Source organism: Falco cherrug, unplaced genomic scaffold (assembly GCF_023634085.1).
Source record: "Falco cherrug isolate bFalChe1 unplaced genomic scaffold, bFalChe1.pri scaffold_108, whole genome shotgun sequence".
Classification (NCBI taxonomy): domain Eukaryota; kingdom Metazoa; phylum Chordata; class Aves; order Falconiformes; family Falconidae; genus Falco; species Falco cherrug.
Window position 1 is genome coordinate 120,291 of NW_026599301.1, and position 12,471 is coordinate 132,761.

The 12,471-nt window shown below is 43.5% G+C and overlaps 1 pseudogene; it reads left to right on the forward strand.

The window, feature by feature from the left end:
* Positions 1-12,471, forward strand: part of LOC129735021 (ankyrin repeat domain-containing protein 26-like) — a 69,310-nt pseudogene that overhangs the window by 43,590 nt on the left and 13,249 nt on the right.

Here is a 12,471-nt window from a genome sequence, read left to right on the forward strand (position 1 = left end):
ATACTTGGGCATATTCCACGATCTTTACAGTCAAGTCTGTGATTTTATCATAGATATTTTTTGTCTCGGTTGTTTCTGGACATCATCTTAAGTATGTCTGTTTCACAGAAATATTTTTTATAAACCTATTCACTTGGTGATTTTTTTTCTTTCTTTCTGTGTAATGCAGTAAAATTGCCCTGAATGCCAAAGGTGCAAAGGAAAGTAAAAGACAGCCTTCAAAGCAGAAGGCTCATCAGCAGATGAGCTCTTCCAGTGGCAATCATGGTCAAGTACCGGATGAGAGCACTTCCAGTGAAACATCTGAGGATGAAGGAAGGTGTGCATATAAGGAATGTTGAAAATAAAACTTACTTAATGATAAAAATTGGCCTGAGAGCTAGAGGCTAGTTTGGGTTTTTGTTGTGTGTTTAGGTTTTTTGTAAACCTGACGCCTATGAAGATTCTTGTTCTTTCATGTGACCACCTGATGTTCTTTCTTGTTCTTTCTTGTTCTTTCCTGTGACTACCTGATGCGCTTTGTGTTGACAAACACTTCACTTTTGTTTAGAGTGCTTTTGAACATGCTGGCCAAGTCAACAATGAGGTCACGTGCACAAATTCTGATTAATTACATGAGTGTGTGCACAGGCATAGAAGTATTTCATGTGTTTAAAAAGGGTGAGGTATCTCAGTTTTTTTCACTGCAGGTACCTCAGGATTTTTTTGCCCTGCTCCCCGCTCCACCTTTTCTCTTGCAGCTGTTCCCTCCTGACTTCTTGCCCACCCTGAACTTACTTGTGTGGGTTGTGGCAAAGTGCGAAAGAGAAGTTGTTGACACTGTTCAGCCCTAGCTAAAAATCTGGTGTGTTAGCAACACTGTTTTGGTCAGAAATCTAACGCACAGCCCTGTGTGGGCTGCTGTGAAGAAAATAAACTGCATCCCAGCCAGACCCAGGACACCAGAGAATCCAAAATTACAGTTCTTTGACCTGTAGGAGAAGGATTCTCAGTACTGAAGAGAGCTGAACCCCTGGTATTAAACAGGGAATGCACGTAACCGTATAGCTCCATGTCTGTAGCTGTAAGATTTCTGTCACTTTGCGTGAAGTTTAGGGAACAGTTATTTCAACTGTTTGCTTAATATCTTGCGGAAAAATTAGCCTTCCAGTAGACATTAATAGCACACAATAATTGTTTCAGTCTTGAACTATATCTAGCAAAGTTACTATACCAGATTTTAGTTTAATTCAGTTCTGCAATTAAGTTTTCAAAGCTACGGTAGGTATTATTCATAATGCAAAGTAAGCATTTCAGTACTGAAATATATTTCTGTTTTCTAGACCTGCAGCAACAACCAGGAGTGAAAGGAACGAGGTACTGTAAAACTAGTTTCTTGGTAAACAGTCTCTATCAGCTTTTAATCACTTCGATGGGAGCAGTGTTTATGTAGTGATCAACCAGATGTACAAATTGCTGCTGGTACGCAGCTTTATTGTATTTGAGACAAATCTGTGGGCTGTGAAGGAGAGAATGAATCATTCCTGCATTTGTAATGGTCTGTAATACTAGACAGTGGAATTACAGAAAGTACTGTATTTTTTGTAGGTCAGCATACCAATGGAAGTAACTGATGGCCCTGGTTTAACTCACTCATCTGACCCAACTTCAGAGGATGTCCGGTTAGAAGCTTCAGCCTACAAGGAGACTATGCTGCTGTTGGAAGAGCTTAGCGTGGTTCATAGGGGTATGTTTTCAAGTCTCTGTCTTCAGCTGTTACAAGTTCCCCTTAAAACATGATTTCTTTGTAGGCACTCCTAAGTATTTTAATTTCATATTTTGATATAGTATCTCTTTGTGACTAGAGATCCCCCTCAAAAGCTGTGAAACTGTCACCTAACCTGAGATGTTGCCTGCATTACCAGCCGATGTGCCTTACGTTATCATTGGTTCTCTGTCTAGTCAGAGCTGGAGAAGCAGTTTCTTGCAAAGTACAGTTCAGCTCCTTCTAATGCGGTCATCAAAAGTCAGCAAGAGCTTTTTCTTCTTTATATCCCCTTGATGTGGTTTAAGCCCAGCCACACCTAAACACCTAAGCACCACACAGCCACTCACTTGTTCCACCCCAGTGGGGTGGGGGAGAGCATCGGAAAGGGAAAAGTGAGAAAACTCATGGGTCGGCACGAAAACAGTTTAATAGCAAAAGCCACGCACGCAAGCAAAGCAAAGCAAGGAATTCATCCAGCACGTCCCATGGGCAGGCGGGTGTTCAGCCATCTCCAGGACAGCAGGGCTCCGTCACGCATAACAAATACTTGGGAAGACAAAGTGCCATCACTCTGGATGTCCCTCCCTTCCTTCGTCCTCCCCCAGCTTTATATGCTGAGCATGATGCCGCGTGGCATGGCACATCCCTTGGGTCAGCTGGGGTCAGCTGTCCCAGCCATGTCCCGGCCCGGCTCCTTGCGTACCCCCAGCCTGCTCGCTGGTGGGGTGGGGTGAGGAGCAGGAAAGGCCTTGGCTCTGTGTGGGCGCTGCTGGGCCATAACGAACACATCCCCGTGCTACCAACCCTCTTTGCGGCACAACTGTAAAACATGGCCCCGTACCAGCGACTGCGAAGAAAATTAACACTATCCCAGCCACAACCAGCACCCCCCTCAACAGCTAATGACAAAGAGTACAGCAAAATAATGGCTTTGCTTAAAAATAATAAGTACATATATATAACAAATTTCAACTGTCATACGATGCTTGCATATGTGCACAAGGCATTATATAAACATAAGCATCACTTACTAGGGCTCTTAAACTATGCTAAAATTTCATTAGGCAAGTGTTAACCTTGGCCGAAGGCCAAACTCCCCCCCCAGTGCTGCCACTGCCCCTCCTTGACAAAACGGGGCGAAAAAGCTGGTGGGTCAGTGTGAAGGCAGGGCTGTCACTTCCCAGTGACTGTCACTGGCAAAACAGACTCCACCGATTAAAATACATTTGGATAGTGAGAAACAAAGACCCCAAACCTGAGAAGGACACGTCGGCACCCCCCCTGCTCAAGCTCTGCTGCGCTCCTTCCCTGCCACCTCCCCAGGCAGCGCGGGGAGGCTGCGGTCGGCAGTCGGGACGTAGCAGTTTCTCTGCTGCTCCTTCCTCGTCCCTTTTCCCTGCTCCAGTGTGAGTCCTCCCCCAGGCTGCAGTCCTTTGGGGAAAATCTCCTCCAGCCTGGGCCCTCCATGGGTCGCAGGTCCTTCGGGAAGGATCCGCCTGCTCTGGCACGGGGTCCTCCGCAGCACTGCGCTGTGGGTATCTGCTCCAGCATGGTTCTCTCCGGGGCTGCAGGGGAATCTCTGCTCTGGCACCTGGAGCAGCACCTCTCCCTCCTCCTTCGCTGACCTGGGTGTTCGTTTGCGGGGCTGGTTTTCACATGCTTTTCCCCTTCTCTGCCCGTGTGGTGGTTTCGCCCTTTCCTACGTTTGTTTTTCCTGAGGAGCTGCCAGCACGGCTGAGAGGCTCAGCTGTGCCCTGCGGTGCGTCCATTGAAACCGTCCATGGCCAGCACGGGGCGACCCCTGGCTTCTTCTCACAGGGACCTTCCCACTAACCTGCCACCTGCACCTAATGCAGCAAAGCGTTGAACAGCTTATACATTGGGCAGTATTTGTGCAGCTTTGTGTCTTTTCTGTCTCAAAACAGGTTCTGCTACTTTGTTGAAAATGCAAAACATGCTTCTTGAATATGAACAGAGAATAGAACGTCAGAAAAATCGGAATAAAGCGCTCTCAAGAGAAGTGAGGAAATTGGAAGATGAAAGGGAGGAGTCACAGTTCAGAGCGGAGAAGACTCAAGATTTGAAATCCGTGTTGGCTCACCAAGAAGCGGAATGGAAAAGGGGTATCCAAAGCCTTAAGTATGTAAATTGTGGTCTGATAATGTATTATCTTGTCAGTGGTTTTGTTCCGAAAGACACTGATGGTGCAGGCAACAGGATGAGAAGTTTCCAGTCTTTTGGGTTTGGGTTTTTTGAATCCCGTGGGCCAGTTATGCTATGAAGTACATAATGTGAGAGGGGAAAAACGTCCGGATACCAGCTCCATGTACAGTCTTCTGGATGTTGTTCTAACTTTGTTTTCTAGCAAGAAAAGAGCAAGAGAGTGTGTACGGGGAAATCAGATTTATAAGAGAGATCTGAGAGATGGTTGGGTGTGGGTTTTTTTTTCGTTTTGTCCTCGCAGCTTCAGTTGGCCTATAATACTAGGATTTCTGGTAACTCCACCCAGTGCAAGTCAAACCAGAGCTTAGAGCATTTGTTTGCTTACCTGTTTGTTTGTTGGAAAGGTCAAGTTTGGGATTGCCCCTTTCCCCACACTCCTGAGCTAGACCCGGAGGTGTGAGGTTTCTCATCGCTGTTGACATCACGTCAGACAGGGGTGGCCAGCAGGCACCGTAGGCAGTTGAGCAAGGACAACTGCAGAGCCCTGGCCTGGGAGGGGAGATCTCCTCGTGGTGATCCCCGGTGGGATGGCGTGGCTGGGGAGCTGGCCCAGCAGGGCCAGGCGGCCCAGGCAGAGAGCGAGCTCAGCAGGAGCCACCGTGAGCTGGCAGCTGGGGCGGCCCGCAGCGGCCTGGGCTGTCTGGGGGGCAGCAGTGCCAGGGCACTGGGGGCAGGGAGTGCCCACCCCTCCTCAGGGCTTGCTGAGCTGTGTCTCGAGCCCGGGGTCCGGTTTTTGGCCGCCCAGCCCAGGAGATCTTGCCCAGCCCGTGTGAGGTCGGCAGGGAGATGCCGGGCTGGCGCGGGGGCAGGAGCACCAGCCCTGTGAGGGGAGGCTGCGGGAGCTGGGCCTGGGGGAGTTGGGCCTCCCAGCGCGGGGGAGGGGAGTACGAGGAAGACGAGGCCGGTCCCAGCTTGGCCTGGGTTTGACTTCAGCAGGTGTTCAAAATCCTCAAGCATCTGTCAAGTATAAAGAAGTAGTATTTTCATTCTAAGTGAATTCTCCAAGCAGCGTTAATTTGTACTTTCGAAAGTTACACTTTTTATGAAATTACACTAGAAGTTATATGTAAAGCTTTTTCCTTGCAATATACGCCATTCAAATACAAACGTTTGTCAGTCTTTCAAGTAATTTTAGTGGTGGTTGATTCTTGTTTTGCAGAATTTCTAAAGCAGGCTTTCAATTGGCAGTTCTTCCCTTACGCTGACACTTGATTTTTTAAATTTTTTTTTTTGTTCACTGTTGCGAGTATATGGGAAAAAATAGTCAAAATAATGATCAAACACAAAGCTGCTTGCTTGTTTGGGTACCGTGGGCACACCATGGACCGTTTTTTACCATGTCAGTGCTTATTGCTGATTGTTTCAGTTGGTAAAGAAGCTGACCTTCCATAAGGCTTTCCTTGTAAGTCAGCTTCAAAATGAAATTGCTGTAGTTTCTCCCAGAGGTAGATCCGACTGGGGTTTAAAACTGTTTTTAATCGTATTCAGCTTAAACCCCATGCATTTCTGAATCTGGTTTTGAACACTGACATCCTTCTGGAGTAAACAGAAGCTGCTTGTTCTGCCTGTGGTCAGCAGTTGTTTTAGACTTACAGAAGGCTTGCTGAAAAATTGTTGGGTCTGCCATAGGTAAGTGGCGTGCTGATTCACCAGTATTGCTTCTGGTCACTGAATCCGTAATGTGTAGGCAATGCTCAGTATACTAAGAAAATGTATACTAACCATAGTAAAAGTTTACGATGCTTTGATCTGATGAGACAACAAACTCCTTTTTCAGCAAAATGGCTGTAATATGAAGATGGATTTTTTAAATTTTATTATAGAAGTGTGCACACTGGTGTGTGTTTCCCTATACAAACTTACAAATAACTGATAAATCACTCAAAGTTTTTTTTTCTGTATCTTGTAAACTGATACCATGCACAATGGCATGAAGTTAGAATTCTTTAAAAAGTTGAAAAGTACAGTAAAAATATGAACTCTGAAAACGTTTAACATTTTTTATGGTTTGAGTTGTCTCTGCAAGTTCATCATGTGGAATATCTACTTTTATATCAGTGCTTTTGTTTCTCAAATACTCCGTTAAATCCCAGATCTTCTTTGAAACAAGAAGAAGAAAAGAGGCTCAGAGTAGAAGTGCTGTGTGAGAAAAGGAGAGAAGACCTCCGAAGGAAAGAAGATCAATGTTGTAAAGAGATGGAGGAGAAACAGAAACTTGAGTTACAGTCTAGGAATTTAGAAATGGAGTTAAGAACACTGAGAAGGCTCTTGAAACAGGTCTATTAAATAATGAATTAAACTCTTTGTCTTATTTTCTGCTTCTTTTCAATTGTATTCCAGTATGCCTAGAGAAGGAGGCGCTTTGTTCACGGAAGAGGCGTTGGATAACAGTTGTCAAATTTTGAGAACAGTAGAGTACAGTTGGTTCACAATTGGGTGGTTGGTTTTTTTTTTTTTGCTTTGCAGTTTATTATTCCCTTTTTCCTTTTTCAAAATTTAGGTTTCATTTGTATTTCAGGCAAAGCCTGACCTTTTTTTGAATTACTACAAAACATCCTGTATTTCGCCTTCTTAAATTTTCATAAGAAAATTTAAATTTATTTATTTATAGGTGGATTATCATAACGGTGGGGAATCAAAAATGTTTTCAAGTATGCAAGGGAGAATGGGAAGATGTATTGCTAGCTCTGTTTTTTCTTAAGATGCAAGCAGTTTTATTGTATTACTGCAGGTTGAAGAGGAACGTGATGAAACACAGAGACAGCGCTCTCAGGAAAAGAGGGCCAGAGCCCTTCAAGAAGGAATTTTGAACAACCACCTTGGGAGACAAAAGGGACTAGAAGAAGAGACAAGAAGATCTATCGGAAAAAAATCAGAGGTAAGCAGATTTTTTTTCTAATAAATTACATTTCACCATGTTTGTTTTAAAGTCATAATAAATCTTACATAACTTTTTCTGTTTCTTGATGTTTATTTACTGTTTACCAGTGTAACTTATCTGGGTAAATACCTTTCTTGTTTTCTCTTATGTCTAAAAGTTCTGGAAAGCAGCATCACTCCTGTATGTACCTGAATTACTTGTGCAAGTCGGAAGCTAATAGAAGACACTATTTACACCGTTTCTTAACCTATCTGTTATTTTCCATTTCATAGACATTTTGTCATCGCTTTTTAGGCTTTCTAGCAGTGAAACACCTAGCTACCTATGGCAAGGTTGACCAGGAAGAAAGTTGTTTGACAGTGTTTGTGTTTCCATTGCTTTTATTTTTTAATTAGTTATTCCCTTATTGAACTTACTTCAAGTATGCCTTTCTTTGCCACCTCCACATAACTAAAATTTTATGATCGACTCTCAGCAATGAATTCAACTCTCTGTAAGAGTTAGAGTAACTGGAGGAGAAAAAGCAATCATAAACACTGTATTAAAAAAGATCTTGAAAAGAGTTTACTGAATTTCCTAAAGAATGTGCAGTGCCTTGAAGCCTTTTTGTTCTTGGCTGTGCTGCCCAATAAATGTAGGGTGAATGTGTTTAAGTGGGAAAAAGTTATACATACAATAAAGAGGAAATATACAGGACTATTGCATTCCGGGGGTGATTGAGTCTTATAGCTAACTTTCAGTAATACAAAAGGATAAGTGTTCAGAAGACATTTGAGAAGGAAAATACCCTTTCTGGCCTTGTTTTTACCAGATCTGTAGCACAACTAATTCAACCTTAAAGGCAGTATTATAAAGGCATGCACATACAAGAAAGCGCTGTCATTTTAAAAGCTTTGGTTGCTGGTTTAAGGGGGGAAAAAAACGTAACTGTATATTTGGGATGTTCATTTAGGTTTTAAGGCTATGTTGCACTTCCGTTGGGTACGTACGTTGTACATGTGCATGGGTTCACAGAGTAGCTTATTGCCTGAAACTTCATCTTCGAAGTCATGCTTCGGTACTAGAAATGTTAAAATGCAGTTTATTGCTGCAGGTTTTTTGTAGATTCATTTCCCAATTGGCTCTTTATTCATTTTCCCTGTCATTCAGGAATCCAGCACTGATAGAGAACAGGATCTGTTGTACAAGAATCAGTTACTACAAGATGAGATTGCTATGCTAAGGCTAGAACTCACTCAAGTAAGACTTAGGCACCAGGAGGAACAAGGAAAATATTTAAAGGAAAATGAGACCTTGAAAGAAAAAAATGAAGCTCTCAAAAAGGAACTTAAACTGCACAAGGAAGCATTAAGACAAATGTTTTTTCAGTTCAACGCGGAGCTGGACTTAGTAAAGAGAGAATCTGCAGTGCTGACTTCCAAACTTGAGCAGACAAACAAAAGCAAAGACAGACTAGAGACAGAAATTGAATCATTGCGTTCCTCCCTGAACGCTGCAGTTCAAGAACTTGAACTTCATTTGTCATCAGAAAGCAATGCTGAACGAAGATTTCCCAGAGAACGTGATGAATGCCTTTGCTTGCAAGTCGAGCTCCATCGTGACCTCTCTGACGTGCAAGAAACCAACAAGAGCTTGTCTCTGCAGCTGTGTAAAGCTAAAAGCAAAGCTAATAGGCTAGAAAATGAGCTTCACCAGTTGAAGCAAATGCTCGGAGAAAAAGCTTTGCTTTTAGAAATGACAAAAAAGAATTAAGTCAAGGCCAGTGTCGGGCAAAGGAATGTGATCATGCTCGACAACTTGAGAAAGATCCAGTAAGCAAACTTGTAATAAAACAGGAGTCCCTGCAGGAGCGATTGGCCCAGCTCCAGAGTGAAAACCTTTTTACTCCATCAGCAATGGGAAGAGATGCAGAACAAGAGGATCATGAAAGAAAAAATAGCGGATTATGGGCAGGAGCATTTTAATGACATTTTCAACAAACTTAGAGCTGATACAGAAAAGCAAGTTTATCTAATAGAAGAGCGAAACAAGGATTTAAATGCCAAGCGTACTGATTTAAGGGAACAAGTCTTTAAATACGAGACTGACGTAGTAGAAAGACAGGTAAAGTATATGCGTAGAAAGAACAATTTAAAGTTTGTCCGTTCTTGAAATTAGTTTGTTCCTCCAATGTATCCGGTGTAAGTTACATGCATGGGACCAAAGAATACTCATTTGTTCTGGTTTGTTATGTTTCCCTCGGAATTGCGGAAAGTTTTGGCAACGGGGATATTAGTCCTCAGATCTAAGCAGAGAACAGAAAAAAGGTATCCAAGTCTAAGCTTTGATCAAGAAAGGTGATTCTTCTCTAGAACTTTTTTCCATCTATTTTCCTTAGTCCATGTTATGCCCTATAGAATAGTCTAAAGTATTTGATGGTTTTGATGTAAGTATTGCACTGATGACATGAATGAGAGTGGTATAAAAGGAGGAACCATCCAATACACGAGGGCTGAGAAATGAAGATGCAGAGAAGTGAAGTGGTTGGGGCTAGATTTATATGAAGCTTCTATAGAGGGGAAAAAAGAGGTTCTCTGTAAGCTGCTATCAAGATTGAAGAGTATTAGTAATGTCCAGCTGTTGATTTCTGTATGTGTTTTGAGGGTTCTGAGGGGCCTGCCTGTTCCTCAAAGTTCATGTCAGACGGTGACCTTAAGCTTTCTCTTCTATGATGTGTAGCCACACTCCAGCAGTACTGTCAATCATTGTAAACTGTGACTTGCTTTGTATTCTTACTACCAAAATAATGGGTTCCTTTTGAAGATCATGTGAGAGAGTGTGTGTGTGTATATGTATATAGCTATATATATATAATGAGCTATCCAGATTTTTGTAAACCTAATCTATCAGTATTTCTAAAACGAGCTGAGTAAGAAGACTACAAGAGGATGTGATTCAACATACCCTTAAAGTGTATCTCAAAGGAGCTTTCAGATATTTGTATTCATTTAATTGTATTTGTATAGTGAAGAAACAGAAGAAAGAACAATCTAACACAAAGTCCTGCCTTCAGTCACCGGAGTAATATTTGCAGTCAAACTGTGGCTCTTAGATCACAACAGATTTCTTTGGGTTTTGTTAGGCAAAAAATACCCGATTGCAGTGTGTTCCTGTGTATTGTTCAAGGAAGAACAATACCTGAGCCTTTTTTATGTGTTAGGAAACAGGAATCCTCATGAACAGCTGCTGATAGTCAAAGGTGCTCAGCTGAGAAAGATGATGAGAGGTCATCATCTGTGCAGATGCCTGCTGGTGGCAGGCAAAATTTCATACTTTTGGGTTCAATCTAGACAGGTCTAACCGTATAACAAAATAAGTTAAAGGCATACTTCGTGTTCTTAGAACTTTCTTCATGCTAATTTAACTGTTTCGTTAGGGCATGTTTGGACAACTGCAGCAGGAGCTTGCTGCTGCACTTAAAAAGCAATCTATGCCAGAAGCTTCACTTGAAGTTACTACGCGCTACCACAGTGACCTGGAGAGAGACAAGCTGCGCTTGCAAAAGGAGTTGGAAAAAAAGGTGAAAACTAAGGTAGTTAATGTCTGTAACTATATGAATAAATCTGAGTGTAGCTGTTGAAAGCAGGAGCGAATGTTGTCCTTTTGCACCACCTTTTGCAGTGTTCTTACGAAAACTGAAGTATAGAGGGAACCAGAGGAGCTTTGCAGGAAAGCTGTAGGGTGATTCTGTGTGTGTGTGCATGTCATCTTATCCCCCAAAGTTGTAACCTCATCCTGTCGCTTCTAGAGTATTCCTTCTTCCCACCAGCTCCAGCTGCTGTTCTTGGTTATGGTTCCTAAGGTGTGTTTTACACTCCACACCAACCTTGGCCATAGGTCTTGGATGGGTGGAGGAGAGCTTAGGCCTGTTTCTGTGTAAGTTACTGCATTCTCCTGCGCTCTTGTCTTTTCCGGCCACCTTACTTTTTCTTCTGCCACTGTTGCTTTCACAGACGCAGAAGCAGAACATGCTGGCTCTGACATCCAAGGACTTGCACAGCACGTGGGAGGAGCACTTGAAGTCAAGATCCCACCTTGAAGAGCGCGTTGCTCAGCTGGACGAGGAGAAGGCTGAACTGTTGCAACAGGTGAGCCCAGAAAATTCTCCGGGCACCGAGCCAATACCCAGGAGAACCACGTGCACCTTCTGGTCAGGTTCTTACATATCATTGTTTTCTGTTATCCCTGCCATTCAGGCTGCGAGTACCTTATCGTTTGGGGGTCATGGAGGAAGCAAATAAAAGCTAGATGGGTATCCTTGTGTAAGTTCTGGAGTGGCTCTGTTGGGAAGAGTTCCCAGTGTGGTTTGCTATCAGTTGAGCACATCGAGCAAGGCCACAGTTCCCAATTCTTCCTTGGATTTTGTGTGGTCATCTTCTGACCCCTTGGTTTCTGGGCAGGTTTAAAATGCTTGATGTTTCCAGTGCGTGTGTGGAGGAGCTGCTGTATGTTTTCAGCGTAGCGGGAGCTTAAAAGCCTTGCAGAAAAACATACTGAAGGAATGCTGGGTAAATGAACGAGTGCTTGGGAAACAAGCAGTGCCTGCCAGTTGCCAAGGGACAGCCTTCCCCTTTTCTCCTTTTCTGTAGAGGGAAAATGGAAGTACAAAGTCAAAACAGCTGCCAGCTCTCCTCTGGTGTGGCTGAGAAAACACCAAGAGGAGGAAAACCAGCATGTGGCTAAGTAAATGGCCACACAGAAGAGGTGGAGGTAATGGCCGAGGGGAATAAAATGTTGAAGAACTCCAAAAGATCAGATTCCTCCACAAGCCCCTGCCTGCTGGTTGCTGGAAGATCCCATGAAAGCTTTGGATGGATCCATGTTCTCCCATGAAGTGCATACCTACGTAATCCCTACTATGAGCAGAGGCACTGCCAAAAGTGTTCTCCAGCATCTTTTCCACCTGTTATGTCTAGAAGAGGATGGCCTTTGCTTCAGCGAGGGCATCTGTTTCTGTAGTTACGTATTGGTCTGTTTGATGTGAAACCTGAAGGGATGGAATATCCTCAGGAATTCCGTCCCATGGCATTCTGTGGAACGTGGCTAACGGATAGAGACGTCCGGCAGCTTCTCTGTGGAGAGCGCTAGATGCACAGACTGTACGTAGGTATTTTTCCTGTGCTCTGTTTGTGTGATACACTTTCAAAAGAGAAAAGAAAGATGTGAGAGTGAAAGAAAGGAAGTGAAGAAGCTGGTAGAGTTGAAACGCCCAGCTGAACTACGTCTGGCCCAAGAAATGAAAAGAAACCTCGATCTGCAGAAAGACTGTAAGAGGGACGGCTTTTTAGCGTGGTGAAGAGGTATCCCTGCGTAGAAGTCATGTTTTATTAAACTTTAGTGTAAAAATAGGTGTACCTAACTGTGAGCAGATGCCGGCCTCGTGTTAGTTCTTGCAAGGTACTTCTGTACACCACCCCCTAGTTTTCACTAGCTGCCAAAACAACTGCAGGTGCAGGTTGCCCTGCAGTTCTCCTGGGAAAAAGGGAGTCTTTCATACCTCTTTTCAGGTGAAATCTGGACTCTCCAAGTGTATGTGGCACAGGAATACTGTTTTTTCCTGGTAATTCCTAGTGTGTCAAGC